At 46.4% G+C, this 20,375-nt stretch overlaps 1 protein-coding gene across 2 annotated transcripts in view; it reads right to left on the bottom strand.

Annotated features, from left to right (window-relative positions):
- The window catches only part of Tiam1 (TIAM Rac1 associated GEF 1), a 342,013-nt gene that overhangs the window by 155,304 nt on the left and 166,334 nt on the right, over positions 1 to 20,375 (bottom strand). For both annotated transcript variants that reach the window (XM_027415559.2, XM_035444349.1), the window contains one exon: positions 13,454 to 13,599. The gene's annotated coding sequence lies outside the window, so the exon portion shown is untranslated. The remainder of the gene's footprint in view (positions 1 to 13,453; positions 13,600 to 20,375) is intronic.

Raw genomic sequence — 20,375 nt, 5'->3', positions numbered from 1 at the left:
TACAAGGATATACTGAGGTCCCTGTTTTGAATTCTTTGGGCCAAGTCCATGGATGTGGGCTGAGTTCCACATTCTGAGAGGCTACCAAACTTTTGCACGGTGGCTGCAGGGTCTACCATCTCACCAACAGTGTGCAAGGGTTCCAGCTCCCCCACCCTCCCACCAACACTTTTTACTTTCCATTAGAAGCAATTACACACACATGCACACCAGGCTGATGAGAGCGGTTGGTAAGAGTGCTTGCAAGGAAATCAGACAACCCATGTTCCTTAAGCCCCCATAAGTCACTCAAAGGTGGAAGGAGAGAACAGACTCCACAAAGTTGTCATCTGAAATCCACACATGCCGTGATACTCACATACATCATCTGTATCCATGCACACAATAACAGAAGTCTAAAAATTTACTAGGCAGCCATGCATGGTTGCACATGCCCATAATCCCATAACCTGGGAAGTGGAGACAGATTTATTTGAGTTCAAGGCCAGCCTGGTCTACACAGCCAGTTCCAAGTGAGCCAGAGCTATAGACTGAAATCCTGTCTCTAGGGAGGGTTTTGGGGTGGGAATGAAAGCTTCACAGCTTAAATTTATCCAGCCAGAGTTATATGGTGAAACAGTCTTTTAAAACAAGAAGCACAAACACCACTGTAGCGATCACAAAAGATACCTCACTGTGGTCTTGACTGGCGTTTTTTCTAATGATTCACGATACAGACCGTCTGTTTCACGTGCTTATTCGGCCACCTGCACAGCCTCCAGAGAAATGCCAATTTAAGCCCACTGCCCATCTTATAACGGGACTGTTTTTAGTCACCGCTGAGTTTGATTACTGTGTTCACAGCAGCCAGAAAGTGGAAGCAGTTAAAGAAAGCACAGTGTGGAGATATTTGAAAATGTGATTCGGCCAAAGAGCACTGAGCCACGCTGCAATGTAGACCAGCATGGTGCCAAGTGAAAGAAGCTGGACAGAAAAGAACTGACACAGGAAATATCACTTATCCCAAATAGGTGAACTCACAAATGGGATGCAGGATAGAGGTTAGCAGGGCCTGTGGCAGGCTGGATGGAGGCTGAGGAATGGGGAGTGATGGTTTAATGAGATAGATGGTTTCTGTTTGGGATGATGAAAATTTTGAAAACTGAGGTAGTAAATGCACAACCATTCATTTGAAATGATTTATTTTGGGCATATTTTTTAACACACACAAAAAATGCAGCACACTTGTTTACTCTATACTTTTAAGTATAATCAGTCAAAAAAATTAGTCAAGAAAGTTTTACAGAGGGTCCTTTGTCCATGATGATTGAGTCTCTGAAACAATTCTGAGCTAGGAAATGACAGTGAGGGTGCATGGTAGCAGGGGCTGTGGAAAACCCCAGATGCACAGTGACTAAGTGGGTGATGGCAATGACTTCCACCTCACAGGGCCTCACCAGATACAGAGCTGTGAAGGTCATAGTGACCTCAGAGAATCGCTGCAAAGAGACAGAAGTTATGAGGAAGAAATGTAAGAGGAACAACTGGTAGAGACAGTGACAGCAAGTGCCCATGGCTCACACCCATGCCTAGAGACAGACAACAAGTGCCCATAGCCTGCACCCATGCCTAGAGTCAGTGATAATAAGTGACTGTGGCTGGCACCCATGCCTCCAGTAGATATTTCCCTCTGAAAGCATGGTATTCCCTGTGCTCTTCTGTGCTCTTAAAACATTCCAGGAGAAAATTTTAAAGTAAGCAAAATCTATAAGAAACCACATTAACAGAATTAACCATAGGAAAAATTAGCCCTCGCTGGTACTCCATAAAAACCAACTCAGGGCCAGAAATGGCTCGTAGCTGGCAAAGGCATTTGTCATTATGTCTGACCACCTGAATTTGGTTCCCAACACCTCTGGAAGAAATACCATCCATGCGTGGGGCCCCTGACACTGACTAGAGCAAAAAGGCTGCCTGTGCAAGAAGAGAACCCAGTACTCAAGTAGGAGACAAAGGATTTTATTTATTTTCCCACCCTATCGATAAAGTAGATTTCTAGGCCATTTCCTTGCTCTACTTTCATTTAAGGAACATAATAGTAATATTTCCCACCAACTAGGGCCCCCATGGTATAAGGAAACCGTGGTAAACAAACAATACACAGACTTGACAATAATGCTTGGAGCACAGTCCTGTCATAGAGTGTCCTTTAGAATTTACTCAGGGGACCGCCAACCTTAAAATAACAAGCATTCCCCTGTGCCTGCGCTAACAGATATGTAGGTAGCTTTAATGCCGGGAAGATGAAATCCACACAGGTATGACACGGAGGCAGCCCTAAAGACCCTACCTTTTCTCTCAACACACAGATGTCAAGAAAGGCAATATGATGTCGGAAAATCAGTAGCACACTTGATACTGGCTGCTAGGAATTTCTGCAAATGGAGCTAAAGATTTCCTGTTTAAAAATCAAAGAACCATACTCCTTTTCGAACTCACTGTGCGCACACTTCACACCCTGCCAAGTGCTTTTCCCCACTTGTCACGCAGCAGCCCTTGATCTCTGTGAGAGGAGCCCCAGTCTCCCTCCCCACAGGCCGGCAGCTGGATTTCCCACTGCTAATGACAGGACCAGTCCACTTCCTCGTGGCCTTTGTTCTGCTTTGCTCTTCTGATGGACAAAACCCCATGCCTCCTTTGTCAGAAAAGCAATGGCTCTCTCTGGATGGTTCTATTATCCTGACTTAGAGGGGATGCAGACTGGAGGGAGAGCATTGGGTACAAGGGAGCCCCAGGCTACTAACTAAAAATTACTTAATACCAGCTGGGCAGGCAGCTGACATTTAAAAGGCCCTGCCTACCTAACTGCATATCATCAAACCAAAAGGATGGCAAGAAAACCAAACTGCATCACCAGCCATCTGCAGCATACCCAGTCCGCATCATAAAGCACCAGAAAACCCCCAGTGAGGCCATGAAGAAGCTTGGGGACAATGCTGCCAAGCTGGGGTGAGATCGAGCTCCGTGCCTGTCTGCTAAGGCACTCCCACCAGGAAACACTTGCAGAGAAGCTCTGACGCCAGATGAAAGGCAAGGTCGGGGTGCAAAATGCTTGTTACTCTGCTGGCCCCAGAGGCTGTCCCTCCAAGTTTTTTTGCAACAGTGATGAAAGTGATTTTCCTCTACCCTTTCTTACCTTCCAGTAACGTGAGGCTTAATTAATATGCACTTGGGGTTTTAAGATCACTAGATGAAAAGGAGAGCAGATGTGAACGTTATTATTATTTTGTTCAAAGCAGACCAGTCCACTGGCATCTGCGGACAAGTTTTTAACCACGTGCCACTTAAGACAGACAAGTGGCTCAGCCGCCCGAAAACTTGGGTGTGCACCTCTGAAAGCACCCAAGGTCTGCCGCACGCTGCCAGGCCTCGATTTCAGATGCAGCTCCTGAGAGGTTAACTCTCCAATCTCTCTGCTGCCTGAACCAGAAAGGGAAGTGTGCGCTGGGGAACCGTCAACAGCAAGGCTTGGTGTGTGTGTGTGTGGGGGGGGGGGGGAGCCAAGGGTGGGAGAGGAGGACTCTCCAATGACGGCAAATGAGCACTGGCTGCACAGAACCATAAATGATCTCCGAGCATTTCTCATCTACCCTTGAACTCCTTATAGAGTTCTTCAACTACCTACCCTCAAAAGATGAAAGCCCCTTTTCTTACCAACCATAAAGACAGAGATTTATGCCTGGAGAAGCTAAGATTTTATTAATACAGATCCAATGGCACCAGGGGGATCGGGCTGTGTGTGCAATAACAAAATTTAATCAGCGCTTAGAGATGTCGATGGCTAAGAGCGGAGGTCCAAATGAGGAAGCTGCTTGGTTAATACCCTCCACTCAGGAGCCTATTAACACCTGAATCAGATTAGAACCCCTCATACCACAGTCTTCAAAAGGCCACTACACCACAACCTTCCTATCCCATGACTTTCTCTCTTGATCTATCCAACTAAGCCTTGGGGATCCCCGTGATAATCCCCTAAAATCACAGGCCCAGCTCTCTGCCTTCTACTACCAGAAGAGCTTTCTCCCTTACCCCTAGGCACTCTTGGTACAGCGTCACCACAAGGGAGCCCTTCCATCCACAAACGAAGCCTGTGGTAAATACAGATGACCAGGATGCTGTCTTCAGTAAAAGTGAATCCCTCCCAACCAAAGTTCCAGGAAAATCTTCACACTTGCTTAGCTCCGTGCTACGTGCCCTGTGCACACAGACCCTGGAAATGACTCAAGAAAAAGGCACAAATACCAGTGTGAGCTCTGACCATTTGTTTGTGTTTCCAAGACTTTCAATTACTATCAGAGTCCTAGCAGCTCCCAATGCCTCCAAAAGCCAGAAGGTCTGACCAACATAGAAGGTACCAAAGGAAAAAAAAAATCAAAAATAGAAGAAAAGCCCATTTAGTATCAACAGTACTACCACAGTACAGGGGCAAACAGGACCTAGAGACTGGTGCCTCATAGCTATGAAGAGACCCAGAAAAAGGCCATTCTTGTCACATCCCAATTCTGCAGGTACAGAAACGTAGGAACTTCTCATGCTGCCTAGCAACCACTGTCCAAGCAGAAGGTCTCAGGGGATGATAAGAATTAACACAGGCCAAGCAATACACTCTTGACTGGATCCCCTGGACAGAATTCAGAGGTGCATCTCCTCAGCTTGGGTTCTCCAAAATTTTATATATAGATCATTTTAGGTTCAGAGAACAAGTACAGAGATTTTTTTTCATAGACTTCCTGTTCTGTAAGAAAAGACCCCGCCCCCTTCCTGCTAGGGAAGGACATCTGTTAAAAACCAGTGAGCCCACATGACACATCACTATTACCCAAAATCCTCAATCTACAGACCATCCACTCTACCCTCTTTCTCCCACCTAGTCATCCCCCCTGCTCCCCAGTCCCTGACAACTACATCTAAGGTTCTTCCAGGCTGTTCCGTGGCTTGCTCATTTCTTTTTAGCACTATATAGTATGCTATTGTGTGAGGTAGGTGTCCACCTACTGAAAGACATCTTGGTTGCCTCCAAGATTGGGCAATTCTGAATAAAGCTGTCGTGAGCCGCATGCGCAGGGTTTTGCACAGTGCTTTGTATGGGAAAGATGCACAGAAAGAGAAATGCAAAGAATGGTCTTACTGAGCCTAAGACAAAATGAGCTTCACACTCTCTAGAAAGCCGCCTCTTTCTAAGAACGCTTGACAAATTAAATTTGGCAATGAGTCTGGTTTTAGTTTTACACACAGACGAATCCATCTCTAACATGATGCTTTTCCCCAAGTATTTCAATTACATTTATAAACCCTAAATGTTAAGTGAGATTCAGACACTGTTCTTTGAACTTACTAAATTAAATGCATTTGCAGAACAAAAAGGATTCCTTCCCCTACGCATGAACCTGAACCCAGGACTAAACTGGGTGGGTGGTAAAAGACTCAAGTGACTGTGCCACTTCAAATCAACCAGGTGGTCAGCAAAGAGTAGAACAAATTTTCAAACAACGACTCCTGGAAGCCTCTGGAACTAAGTACAGGAAACAGGGATGTAGGCATTTATTCAGCCAACTCTGTCTCAACAACTGCACATTAACGATTAAACAAGACACGAGAATCAGGCCGGGCGGGCAGTAACTCAGCAGTAAAAACATCTGCATCCAGGTGTCCAACCCAACCAATATAAAAAATAATAGACAGACAGACAGGTAGGTAGATGATCTTTGACATACAGGCAATTTGGGCCACATGGGTCAAAACTGTGGAAAAGGTGAACTTCACCAAAACAGACTGCAGGTCTCAGACTAAACTGTTCTCATGACCATGAGAGAAAGCTGAAGCACAGGAGTCAATGCCGGACGGTAGCAGGAAAGATATCTGGGAACAAAATCATCTTGGAAGAAATGACAGGCCAAAAGAAGTCACTTAATTTCCAAAGTAAAATTTTATTCTTTGGAAATTAGCAACTGCCTGGGACCACGAACCCCAGTCACAGGAAGTGGTTTGATAATCCCAACACGAGGCAACAGAAGGCCTCACTCCTAACTGTCCCATCCCCTCAGGAAGGCTAGCACCAGACAAGAGAATTCCCCAGCCTGTTTCCCACAGTCCCAGACCTGGGTTGACCCAGGCATCCCTGTTGAGGTGGCAGACAGTGGTCACTGAATGAGCCCCATCTGCGGGAATCAGTGTTGTTCAAGTGTCAGAAATAGAAGGGCGATGACGTGGATTTCACCCCCATCTCCATGCACTCAGAGAGGGGACAGGCCAACACCGGGGCCTGCCTTTTGCTAACGGCAAAGTCCCAGGGAAATTGTTAGCCTTGCATAATGTATCCAATTACTGAAGGAAAGCAAGTTACCCACTTTTGTGTTCCCCTCAGCTGGCAAGCAACAAAAAAGCGTCTTTTCCCATTTGGGTAATTTCTCTCCCGATGAAAATTACTTCCAGATCCCGTGTTTTCCGTAGTTTCCATTTTCAACCTACATGAAACCTTTTAGTCCCAGAGTAGAAGGGAAGGAAAGGAAAAGAACCCAGCATTTAAAACATAACACACATACAAAAGTAAAACTCCAGCCACAGAACCTGGGTCTGATGAATAAATAAAAAACACAAGGTCAAACCAAGGCTGTCTTGACACATTAACATCCATACATAAGTCTTAAGGTCACGGCTTTGTGTTGGCTTTCTTGTAAGGATCTTACTTGTAGATCACTCACTTGTGCTGTTCTCAAACAGCAATTCTTCTACCTCGACCTTCAACCACTCAGTGACTGAATCACCAGCAGGAGCCATGAGCCATGAGCCATGAGCCAATGTATCTGCTTTTTGGTTCCACCACATTAGGAGAAAACTCTGTAGAGGATGGCACTTTCACCTGACCAACAGGTGGTCAGAATCAGAAGCAGGAAGTGCCCAAGAAGAAAGAATGTGAGTCTCTTGACTTTGCCTTGTCCAATGAACACTTTTCTGTATTTCACTAAGGAAATACCAACTGGCAGATAGGAGTAATCACTTTACCCCCCAAAAAGTAACTACGCTTATCGTAAAGCAAAAAAGACAAGAACAAGATCTGGGAAAGGGACCTCGACAGGAGGAGTGAGTGGCTGACCACTGGCAGGAGAGAAAGGCGAGGCCGGGGTAATCGGAAGCCACGGCGAATCAGTATGAAATTGTCTAAGAACACAATTAATAGAAAAAGAAAAATCACTCCGTCCATCCTGAGGAGTGATTTCTAGCAAAATCAACTGGACCTACATGGGAGGAAATGCTCAGAGCAGTGACAGGGAGCTGTGCAATAAAACTCCCAGACTTACATCCCTAATAGTCACACCAGGGACACAAACAAAAAGCCCATCTACTAGACCTGCATGTCCAACCACGTAAGAATGGATTTTTAAGACGTGGTATCAACACAAGTGGATTTTTTTTTCATTTACAAAGAAAAACAAAGTCTGGAAATAATCACATGAAACAAGTTAAGCCAGTCTCAGAAAGACAAGTATGTGTTTCTCCCATTTATGGTCCCTAGATTTTATGCAGATACATAAAATCCTGTGCATATACGTGACGTGAAACTCCCTAAGAGAATAAACAGGACTAACCGGACTGGGCAGGATGAGAAAGAACAGGGTAGGTGAGACGGAGGAATGTGGGCAATATAAGATATAAACATGCACGACAATGTCTTCGTGTAACACAGTACCATGTACAATGAACAAATGTACACAATGGAAAACAGGTTTCAAATTTGTTGTGTTGGATCTTTTTAGGACTAATGGCCTCTTAGGTATGTGTACACATTAGATTACTGTATCACTGAGAAAAAAAATAAAGCAGAAATACTATACTAAAAGTCCATATAGGCTTCGTGTCCCAACTTGAAATAAATACAGGTACACTCCCCAATTTATGATGGAGCTACTTCCCAATTACACCCATCGCCTTAAGTCAAAAATGCATTTCCTATACCTGACCTACTAAACATCAGAGTTTAGAGCTGCTGCATGCTCTGGACCCTGGCATGCCTCCCTGGTGACTGGGTGGCTGACAATGAGCTGTCATTGACACCAAAGATGTAAGCTCTGTACAAAAGCTAATGACACTCCTGGACCATAGAAAGCCCCAAATTCACAATTTCACATGTGGTTTGCACCCTTGTAAAAACGGGGGGGGGGTCGCTAAGTCTAACAGCCCTAATTCTAGGGCCATGTGTACTATAGATAAACAGATTGTTCTACACATACAGAAAGATGACAGCATCCTTCGTAATTTCCCCATCTTCAGCCCTCACAGTTTGCTGGCTAATGTCCTGACTCAGCCCATCCTTCTTGTGGGGCTGCCCTCTCTCTCCTTACAGTAATTCCTGGAGAGATGAGGAGTTGCCCATCACACATCACTGGTCTCCTGAGGGCACCTTCGAAGGCCACACTCACAGCCGTATAAGGAACGAATGGTATGCTAAAAAATCAATTCGATGAGCTCCCATATTCACACCCTCAGAGAAATTACTATGAAGCCCAGCAAATAGATGCCACTAGCCCTAAAAAACACGGCCATAATTTGACCCACTGGGACTTCTGTAAACACATTAGAAAAGTATCAATAGTTCTTAGCTCAAGGCTAGAATAACAGGAACTAGAGGTGGCCTCTGTGACTTAGTTTTTCCACCGTGGTTGGAGGCCCCGCCTGGTTTCCCCACTGCCAGTGGCAACAGCCTCCTCTCCTGTGCCCTCCACACCTCAGACCCTGTACTGCTGTTTGATGTCCGCTCACTCCCTGCCAGCCCTTGTTGTTTCTTTCAGCATTCTGCTGTCTCACACCCTGTCTGGATTCGCTTCTTCATTATAATACTTCCTTTTCTCCATCAAAGCCTTTGGTCCTCATTACACAGACTGATGATGCTTAATCAGTTGGAAAACACCCTGGTAAGCCCTGCTCTGCTCTCCACTGACTACCTGGGGTTATAGGTGCCCTCCCCTGAGCCTAACCCAGGTTTCTGAGAGAAATTTTCTTTCCAACCCTGGAAGTCTTGACAAGCAGCCCCTCACCCCGCCACACTCCGGTTCATTCATTCCTATAAGAAAACCAAACTCTGCAGAACATCAATTAAAGCCTGTGCTCTGTGCTCTGGCTCCTTCCCAAGTTAAACACTTCTGTAAATCCCACACCGCTGCTGTCTGGACTGAACACGGACCAGGGCACCCAGAGTTTCTGGAGTTTTCCTTCTGTTTACCCACTGTCAAGTGGGTATTTCCCAGGCAGCCTCTCCTCCTCCCACAGAGACTGGCTGCAACCACTCTACCCCCAACCCAGGCAACCAAATGTGACATCAAAGGAGCTCCGGAATGGCCATCTGTTCCTGTCATGCCAATGTTTATGCAATGTGGGCAGGAGAGGGACAAGCCAGGGGAAAGGTGTCCTAAGCATCCGACTCAAAGCCCAACACTCTAAACTGTATATACCACGGACGGAGACCACTCAAGACTAAGATGTTCTCCTATGTACATCACAGGCTCATACCACTCAAAACTAAGATGGTCTCCTACTCCTTAAAAAGACTAGAAAGTACAACTTTTAGAAGGGAATTCAAAGAGCCAGCTCAAGACACCCCCCTGTGAACAAATACCTAAAACTAAAGCGAGATTCCTGATTCTGCAGTTTTAAAAACATTATCTAGCCACTCCCCGAGCCATACCTAGATAGAGTGCTTCAAGCAACACTGACTTTAACCAATACACAAAACACTGCAGACCTTGTCAGCATAGAAATGAACACATACATAGGCTCTGCATTCTACAGTCAATATGACATCGTCATCAAAGGCCCTGTTTCTCTCTAGAATCAGTGTGACCAGAAGACATCATCCTCAAAGGCCCTGTTTCTCCCCCAAGATTAACAGACAGCATCCATGGGGACAGAAGTCAGGTAAAGTGCAAGGATGGGTTCAGTCTGAGTCCCATTTCTGGATTCAAAGAGGAGACTCACACACCACAGGAAGGAGGTTTGGTCCTGCAGCCAGCCCCCTGTGCCCACCTCTCTACATCCACGTATCTAACCAACTGCAGAATGAAAGAGCTTTAGAAAAAAATGTGCATCTGTACAACACAAGTACAGATAAATTTCTGTCATTATTCTCTTAAGTAACAATGTATAACAACTAATTTCACAGCATTTACATGGTATCAGACATTACACGTACTGGGAGATGAGTTACAGTAAAACAAGATGAGGCTTTCTTTCTTTAGTTTGGTTTGGTGTTTTGGTTCTTTCTTTTAAATTTGATTGGGGGGGAGGCTACAAGGGTAGAGGGCAAATGTGAGGAGACGGAGAGATAAGTGGGATTAATAGTAAAAAAAAATAAAGTGGTGTACTCACATGATTCTTCAAAAAAACAGGACGATGCACACAGTGCCATGGGGGCTTGGACATCTGTGTGTTTTGAGACCGAAAGAGAAGATCTTGGAACTCCCCACCCTGACTGAGAGCACTTAGCAGAATGCCAGATATGCAGTAGGCGTTCAGTGTGTGTAGTGTGTGTGTGTGTGTGTGTGTGTGTGTGTGTGTGTGTGTGTGTGCATGTATTTATTTAGAGACAGGGTCTCACTAAGTAGCCCAGGCTGGAACTGCAATATAGACCAGGCTGGCTTTGAACTCACAGAGATCAGATAGTTTTTGCTGGGATTGGATGTATATGTCACCAAGCCCAGCATGCCATCCCTATCCTGTTGCTTTCTGACTTCCAGGTTAGCCATCTTCCCACCATGTTACAATGAGGGTCACCCAAGAAGCAGAGCATGTCTAGTGTTTTGCTGAGAAATTGCTATGGAATATGGCTGGCCACCAGATAAAACTTAGCACACTGACATCTTTGGTGTCTTTCAAGAGTGGGGATGGAGCCAGAAGCTTGGTAAGTCTATCTTCCCATTTCCCTGGAACATTTCAGGCCATAGGCCTGAGCACTGGGAGCAAATGGACATTATTCATCACAGAAACCTGCTTTGGCTCCCTGGGGTGGGTGGCTGGGCCCTGCACTCAAAGCCAAGGGATGATGCATCCATCGCATAACTCAGCTGGAGCAGCTGCAGTGTGAAAACACACGGGCTCAGACAAGCACAGGCTCCCTTCAGGCCTGCCCCTTGCTTCCTTTTAAGCTGGCTCTTTCTCCTCTTTAAGCTGGCTCTTTCTCCTCATTGGAAGACCTTAGAAACAAATCTGACATTTCTCTGGATGTCTTTGAACAGATTTTAGGTGACCCTAAAGAGTTCCTAGATAGGTGCTACATGGACAGAGCCCTCAAGATTTGTAACACCCTTTCAGGAAGGAGGGTATTCAAGAGGAGTGGACAAGTCATGCTGGGATCTTGGAGTAGAAAGGTCAGAGGGTCCAGAGTAGGAAGGCAGTGGCAGGAGGGTGGATCCAGCTTGAGGAGGTGACATAATGACTGAGCACAGACATGGGAGAAGACAGCTCTAAGGAGAAGAGTGGCAAGGACAGCATGCCCTAAGACAGAGCTAGGAAGACTGATCGGAGAACAGCCTCTCCTGAAGCACCCCAGTACCCCATGCAGCCACTGTAGTCCACACAATGAACAGCTGAGGGGAAGGACAAGCAGCCCCATGGTAGTAGGTCTCCTCAGTTAGAAGCACAGACTACAGAGCTAGGGGACCAGGGTTTATGGGAAGGTTCTGTCGTTTCCCAATGTCGTTTCTCTAGATGACTGAATTGGGCCAGAGACAAGACATACGCTTGGCATGCTAGGTCCTGGAGGGAAGGAAGCCACAGGAAGTCCATGGGGAAGGGACAAGGTGAAACCTTAGTACTGGCTTGTGACAGGAATGCCTTCCTAGTAGATAGCTCCTACAAAGATGACATGGAGGTTTGGGGATTCAGGGGTACTTGATCAAAGGAGAGACAAGCCCTCACAGGAGAGCCCTCCCACAGAAAGAGACTAGGGCACTAACTAGCACTTGGTGGGTGAAATTTAGAAGGAAGTAAAATGGGTCCCAAGGGTTAGTAAGGGACAGACAGAGTGCACTACTGCACAGGGACCGTCGTTGCTGACGTCACCTCTACCTTTCAAGAAGAGTTCATAAGCTAATTAGGATCACACCGTGTGACATGAACACCCAAGAAGCTTTCTCTAGCCACAGCGGGGCTCATCAGAGGGGAGTGGCCAGGGCTGGCTCTGGGTTCTGGCAGGGAGGAGCAGCAGGCAAGACTGGAAGAGCAGGTTACTGCAGGACCCACTAGCAGGACCTGGAATGCAGGTGGGAAACCTTAGAAGCTGCAGGGTCGGTCAGGCCTCAGGAAGCAGCTGCCATTCTGGCTCCTATTTTGTTCAAAGTCAGCTGCCCCCAGCATCTTACCAAAACCTGCTTAACATTAAAAAAATGAATACACAATGTGCCATCACCAAGGGTAAGTTTGTGAGCAGCAGGCAAACTTGAGAAGAATAATACTAACTTCATATTGTTCAAAAGCTCCATTTAAAAAAAAATATCTTCTGTGTATGAACGTTTTGCCTACACGTATGTAAATGCACTACATGTATGCCAGGCTTCTGTGGAGGCCAGAAGAGGGCACTGAATACCTTGGAAGTAGAATTGTGTACAGCTGTGAGCCACCACATGGGTGCTGGGAATTGAACCCGGGTCCTCCGGAAGAGCAGCCCATGCTCTTAGCCACTGAGCTATGGTTTCATTCCTTGAAAAGTGCCTTTTGGTGTTAATCATTCTCTCCCAATGAAATCAATGGGAACTACAGAGACCACTGTCCCTATTCACAGAGCAGAAATGGAAAAGTGTACAGCCCTTTCTGCTGGACCTCCAAGGAGAAAAGAGAGATGTGTTTTCAAAGCCTTTCTCCTCTAAGTGACTCACAACACACGGTTAGCCCTAGCTCCCTTCTGATGAAGCTCCAGGCTCGTCATACAATGAAAGAGTCCAGTCTGATCACATCGATGACAATCCCGTGAAATGCTCTCCCACCGCACATTTTGCAGGGAGAAGACTGAGCCTCTCTCCTTTAACATGATTCTACATACAACACACACATGCTGGGACACCAAGTGTGCCCTCCCACACACACACACATCTGTCCTTTCTTCCCCTTTCCTAGTACCAGACAAGAGGCAAAGGGGAAGCCAGGAACACAGAGGTGGGGGGTCAACCTCTGGAGTCTCCAAAACAAGGTAACAGTGGCAGGAACCCACCAAGCCTGCGCCCCTGAGAAGCTGAAGCCACCACAGGTTTCAAAGCTGCCGGTTCTGAATGGGGAGAACAGTAGCCTCTTGTCCACCAAGACCAGTCACCAATACCATACTTTCCATTGTCCCAAAACAGTGGTCCATGTGGCACTCTGTGACAATAAAGACTTGAAGGTCTTAGAGGTCAAATGCTTAAACCCAGCCTCAGGGGAACACCACACTTACCCCAGGCCAAAGAGAAGAGCCTTGGTCAGGGTCTCCAAGGGTGCCATCTGAAGGGGCTGCTCACTTCCTGAGAGAGGGACTGCAATTCCTTTCTCTGTCTTGCCTTTGTGTCTGCAAAGGTGGGTTTCAGTCGACAATGGTTCTACCTGTCAAAGCAGATAAAGAATGGGTTTAGGCCCATTTTGCATATATTTCAAGAACACCCATGGGGTGTTGTGTAACAGTTTACTCCAAAATTAAAACATTCCACCCAGCAGGGAAGTTCCTTGAACAAGAAAGTAAAATACTCAAAACAATTTCAGGAAATCGCTGAAACTGACCAGATTTACTAGGCTCCTCCCTGCCAGGATAATCAGTAAAAGCTGCAAAGAAGTCTGTGTGAGACCAGCCCAGTTTCCTGGAAGAGGTTTAGACCAGGCTGTGCAGTGTGCTCCAGGTTCCCAGCTGGGGTGGGCTTTGGTGATGCAGCTGTCTTTTGAGTCATTTCTGCTCCTGTAAGTGACCCCTCACCGATATTCCTGGAAGTCCAATAAAACTCATTGGTTCACCAAACTGGACTTTGGTGGTATCTGTATTTGGTCTGTCATGGGATTCCTATACAATGTAGGTATACATATGTTAAGTCTCTCCGGGAAAAGCTTTGTCACACAGCAAGGGGATACAGGAAAAGCACCTCACAGGTCACAGACAGTACTGTGTGGCAGTGACTGTTATCTACACATCCAGATCTCATCCATAGTGAAGACACCAGGTGGCTGAATGAAACTCTATGATTAGGACAAAGTCTCATCAATCCTCACGAGTGCATTATGCAAGCAACACTTTCCAAAAGTGGTGACATCTGCCCCCCAACTTGCACCAGCTGAGTGTCATGGTAACACTGGTCCCAGTACTCAAAGAGGAGCAAACCACTTGTGTGAACTCCACTTCTACTCTCCCCCCTCTAACATCTCCTGGACTCAAACAGCTCCCCAGCCTAGCAGGACAGACAGGCTGGACAGAGAGCAGCTGACTGTCTGTCTGTCTTCCTTGAACTCAACACCTGAAGATTCTTAGTTACAATATATAAAGCAGGGCTCACTCCTTGGGCACAGTAGAGAGTGACTCCCATTGTACCCGAGCACCAATGAACGCTACTCCAGCTCACCATCTCTCTGGCCCCCAGATCAGCCCTGGTAATTCCAGATGCATGAATATGAACAAATCATACCACATATTCCTCAGGACCGTTTTAGTGACCAATTCCTCAGAAGGTTCAATGGCTTAGGGTTGGTGGGGCCTCAAAACTCAGGATTCCTTTCTAAAATCCAGGCCACCACCTCAGCCCTGAACTTTCATGTTCCCACCTTAGCTGTAGCATAGACACGCTTTCCTGGACTTGGCTGAGAGCAGGGCTTTAAGATCACATCACTTCTGTAACAGGACGTTACAGAAATGACAAGAAGGAGGGGAGGAAAAAGAAAAAGATGAGATGGACTAAAAAATATTCATCATCCCAGGAAGTTATAATAAAAATTGGAGAGAAGAAACACACAATCCATTTGCCGTCAATGAACTAGGAAACTAAGATTAAAACACGGGAAATTTGAGAACGTGTCCCCGGCGATCTCGCTCACTTCTAATGAAAAGGGTGCAGACAGGAAGGACATCTTTGTGTTACTCCATTTTCAATTCTATTCCATCCTCTTTCACTGTTCCACTAGGCAGCAGAGAGAGAAATGCTGAGCTTCCAAGTATGACAAGAAAGGACAGGAAACAGGAGACACTCAATGACACTCACAAAGAGCCTACTGTGTGCCAAATCACATGAAAGGCGTGGTACTTGGATACAAAAGCAAGTAGTTTGCATATTTATCTCATCACTGAAGATATGGAAATTCGAAAGTCATTATCTTGAGACCTGGCAGCTAACTGGCAGAGCCAGAAGAGTCCAAGCCCTTAGACTGCCACACACTCAGAAAGGTTGCACTAAACTTTAAAACACTCAGGCTCATGCATTAAATATGAACAGAAATGAAATGTTCCTCCCCAACCATTACCACAATTTGTCTACTCTTGCACAAGGTAAATGTGTACTGCCGAGAGGGCTGAATGCTCCCACACTTCACATTAAATTACCTCAAAGCCTCATGCATACTCTGGCTTGATGCTTCTAAAACAATCTCACAGGGTGTGCCCCTGCGAATCCACAGTACCCACCTTAGAACAATTTGGCCCAGTATGTATGACGCTCACAAACAGAAGGCACTTTAATAAACACAATCAACGTCAAAGACACAAAGACAAGTACATGATGTCTTCCTCCTTACAGCTGGGGACTCAGTTGCTTATTTCAAAGGATGTCATCAAACCTTTTGTGACAGCATCCCATAAGGCAGAATTTTTTAGATGTACAGTTGAATGTTTTTAATTCAGGGAGGAGGCAGGCTTTGTATGTCAACTACAAACAACCCAAGTTGGTTCTTCCAACAGCAATAAAATTGACAACATGTTAGTAAGAATGATAAGAAAAAATACATAGCTGGGAAAGCTTGTCTTGGTGGTGTAGCACTTTTCTAGCATGTCATGTATTCAGACTCAGTAAAACACACACACACACACACACACACACACACACACACACACACACACACACAATAATCAATGCCACGAATGAAAAAGGAAACATGTTTACATATGCCTCAGTCTTTAAAAACTGAATCTAGCTAATATAACTGTACACCGATACACTTCAAACCCTAGAAGAATTGAGAAACTTCCAACCAAAATTAGCTCCTAAGACAAATAATTTCAGTGGTCCTGTATCTGTGACAAACTGAACTCAAAACTTTAAAGGTGTATAAAACAGAGAGTCAAGCCAGGAGGAGGAGTCAACACAAGAACAGGAGCTATTTGGAAACTTAGTGGTCCTGTGGCAGTCAACTCCAGCTTCGGACATTTGCATAACAGTCCCCAGGAACAACACCCAAAAGCCTTTTATCTGTGATTCACTGCTTCCCCTTTCTCTAAGGGTTACTGCTCCATAAACTCCCATCTATTACTCAGTGTTGCCCTGGCCATCACAAGATCCAGTTCAGCCACCTCCTGAAGAGTAACAACTGGGAGTAGGCGTGACAACACCAAGCTCATAGCCACCAACCTAATGGGCTGTTTGTGGAGCCACTACCAGGTGTGACAACCAGAGCCATACCACCTGATCTCCCTTGGGACAGGTCTAGTTTGAAGGTCGCCAGCTAGCTAACTGTGCCCCCAGACTGTGCCCGACCTGCAATACTTAAGTGGAAGACTGTTGAGAGAGACAAGCCATCCCACCCAAAGCTAGGAAAACCACAAGACCAGCTGAGCACACCTCCTATTCCACTCCCTTCAAACCAGGAAAGAGCTTTGTTGCAAAATGGATAAGTTAGCTGCAAATCCAAGAGACAGCCATCTCACCGCCTTTCCATCCTAAAAGTAACTTCATGAAGGATTAGCGTTAGCCCGAGTAAGCATTCAAAACTCGGGCTCCAAGTGCATCACCAAGCCACTGATCAGACACTAAATAAGCAAAACAGGTCTGCCAGCCTCAAAACTTCCTTCTGACCACACACCCTGGAAAGCCTGCTGAAAACAAAACCAGGACACCGGGGAGCGAGCTGATGCTTTGCTAAGATACTTACTGTCACTTACAAAGACCCCCAACCCGGTTGCCACCCTCCAGCCAAACTTCCTCTCTTCGCTCCACCCAAAATTCGCTTAGGCAATGGATCAGACGATCAACCAGCTGCGGCAGAAAAACTCACATTAAAAAGAAGTTCCAGATAAACAGAGTTAGTTCCCTCGTCGTGGCAACGGGGCTTTTGGCTCACCTAACCTAAATGCAAAACCAGTGGCAAAACTAGTCGTTCTAGAATTCCCATTCAGGTGCTGGTCCGGAGCCACAGCTTCAGAATATCCGAAAACCAGTCCAGCCTAGAATCCCAAACCTCTCGGAGTGATTCCCTCCATCCCCCACCCCCCACCCATACATAGCCTAGTAATTGCCCGAGGCGCGCGCAGCAGGACTGGGTCCCAGGCAGGAAGGCTCTTTGGTGGGTGTCGAGATCGTCCCACTGTCTCCGTCCCGTTTCCCATACATTGGTCCTCGCTAAATCAAGAGAGAAGTTTCCGAGCCAGAAGCCCTTTTCCCGGGGTTCAGACCTGCACAGCAGCCTGCTTCTCACAGCTCAGCGGAGCAGCACAGCGCCCTGGGGCTCAACACACACTAAGCAGGGCCAGCGCTCGGGCCATCGAGGCTCCCAGCCTCAGGCCACAGTTAAGGGTTCCGGGGGTTCTTGCCCATCCTCACCACAGCCCCACGCAGCAGCTTCCAGAGACAGCGTTGCCCAGGAGATTCACGGGTGGAAAATGGATCGAATTTTCTGAAGCTCAACAGCGGCTCAGCGAGGCGCACGCTCCCGGCTGCCTCTCCATCTCTCAAACTTCCAGTAACTGAAATCAGGAAGCTGGAGCCTTCCCGGCTGCCGGCAAGGGAGTGGGTGTAACTTGTGAAGTTTCGTACTATGATGAATCTGGTCATTTGGGTGTGTTGGAGAGGGCCTAGGACTCCTCCCTCCTCCTCCCCCCTCCTCCTCCTCCCTCCTCCTCCTCCTCCTCCTCCTCCTCCTCCTCCTCCTCCTCCCTCTCCTCCTCCTCCTCTCCTCCTCCTCTCTCCTCCTCTCCTCCTCCTCCTCCTCCCCTCCTCCTCCTCCTCCTCCTCCTCTCCTAATTCTTGCCTTTGGCGGATGCCTAGCTGAGGACTGTGGCTGGCTGTCATTCAGTCCAGCACTCTGTTAGCCCACATCCTGGGAGAAATTTATTCCGATAGGGTCTTAACTGTTTTACAAATGAAACTGGGCACTCTGCACAAGATGTGAGCTCCCCAAACATTTGTTTAAATAAACACAAAAAACAGAAAGGGGGGGAAGCCTTTAGCCAGCTATCTTTAAAATCAATGAATGGCAACTGCTAACAAAATCAATGAATGGCAACTGCTAACAATAGTGCAAACTATTCAGAAAATTCTCCAGAAGGTCTCTCTCACTTGCCCTCTAAACAGAAAACAGCCATATGTTTGATTCCCATGAATCATATTGATAGCAGTTTCTAAAAACTCTGGCGGAAACAACACTACCATAGGTTCCCCACCACACAAGCACCCCAAAAAAGTAACCTTCTGGCTCCACCTTGGTTCCCGGACATTAGTTTCATTAAGTAAAACTTCTTATGACCAGTGGTTTCAAAAAAGAAGCCTCAGGTGGCTGGTTAGAAAGAAGGAAGCAATCACAAGCTAGCAAACCAGAAAGCTGGGCTAACAAACCAGACACTGGGATCTCAAATGACTGAAGCAGTCATGGATGAAATTGGTAGATGAATGAAGCATTATTATTTCATAAGGTTATTGGCTGTGCCGAAAATCAAAGATATTGACCTCTCCCTGACACATACACACCGCAGGGTCTTTCCTCAAAGACACAGACCACAAAATAGAAATACAACAATCAGTAAAGGAATCACAATGACTCAAACACCAAGCAATAATCAGAAAGAAAGAAGAAAAAAAAAGAAATGTAACTCTGGAGGTGGGGAAATGGCTAGCTAAGGAATTAACGTTCTATTGGTAAGGAACTGGTTTCCAGCACATGCCATGCAGACATAAGGAACTGAATGAGATATCTCACACCCAGGGAAAAAAATCCAGAACTCCAGGTACACTGGCATGTGCCTGTAACCCTAGCATTGTGGAGGCAAGTATAGGAGGACCCCCTGGAAATGCTGGCCAACCAGCAGAGCTGACTCTGTGAGCCCCAAGTTCAATGAGAAACCCTTACTCAAAATAAAGTAGAGAATGACTGAAGAGATAGTCAAGGTCAGCTTCTGGCTTCCACACATTAACACACAGATGAAAATGTACATGTACATACACACACATACACACACACACACAATGTAACTTCCAGGAAAACAGTGATCAGAGTTAGTGTGGCGGAAACCATGACAATTATAAACTTGACAAATAACATGTCCACATATATAAACATAAGAAAGAAGTGCCTGGCTAATCTTTATGACCTTGGTAATCTGCAGAGATTGTCATGAGACACCCAGGGAAGAAAACAAACACTAATGTGCCTGTGCATGGCTGTGCCGGAGTAAAATAAAGTGTTTATTTACATGGGCCCTGAGCTAGAGATTACTTTACCCCAGGGAATATTTGTAAGTACGTGTAGACACTTTCCATTTTCACAACTTGGGGAGAGATTCTACTGAGAAGAAATATGGACGGGCTGCTGCCAAACAGCCTGCAACACACAGGATGGCCCGGTGACAAAGAACCAAGCCAGCCCTGGGAGCTCACATTGCTGTTCCTAAGAAAGCCTCAGACAGGAGTGTCACCATCTACTGTTGCCTAACCTGTCACTCATTGGGTGGTATCATCAGCATCACAGTCTCCAGGAATGACACTCTCTCCTTTCCCTGCTGATTGGCATTTGGCGGCTGACAACCACCAGTACAAGCTAAGCATAAGGCGGGAGCTGGGTGAGCGAGGAAGCCGCTGGGTCTGGAATGGAGTCTCAGTGTCCGCAAACTCACAAAGCTGATGAGCAACTGAACTGGGGTGAAAAAATAATACAGGGGTGAGAAGATGACTAAAATCGGGGTACTGGCCTTAGAATGGGAGCTAGCCCAGTTGAGAGGAGGTGCCATTATCCACTGGGACGCTTGAAAGACACAAAGACAGAGGAAGATCTCCGGTGGCGCCATCAGTCATTTCAGTGTTGGCGAGCACCAGCCTACACCTGAGCAGGGAGGGTGTTCAATCTTGTTACAATGTACCAGAAGAACCCGACAGTGCACTGACAGGCAAAAGAACATGAGCTCCACAGTCCGCGTGGAGGGCGGA

The sequence above is a fragment of the Cricetulus griseus genome, chromosome 4, assembly GCF_003668045.3.
Source record: "Cricetulus griseus strain 17A/GY chromosome 4, alternate assembly CriGri-PICRH-1.0, whole genome shotgun sequence".
NCBI classification, from domain to species: Eukaryota; Metazoa; Chordata; class Mammalia; order Rodentia; family Cricetidae; genus Cricetulus; species Cricetulus griseus.
This window is presented reverse-complemented; position numbering and strand designations above follow the sequence as displayed.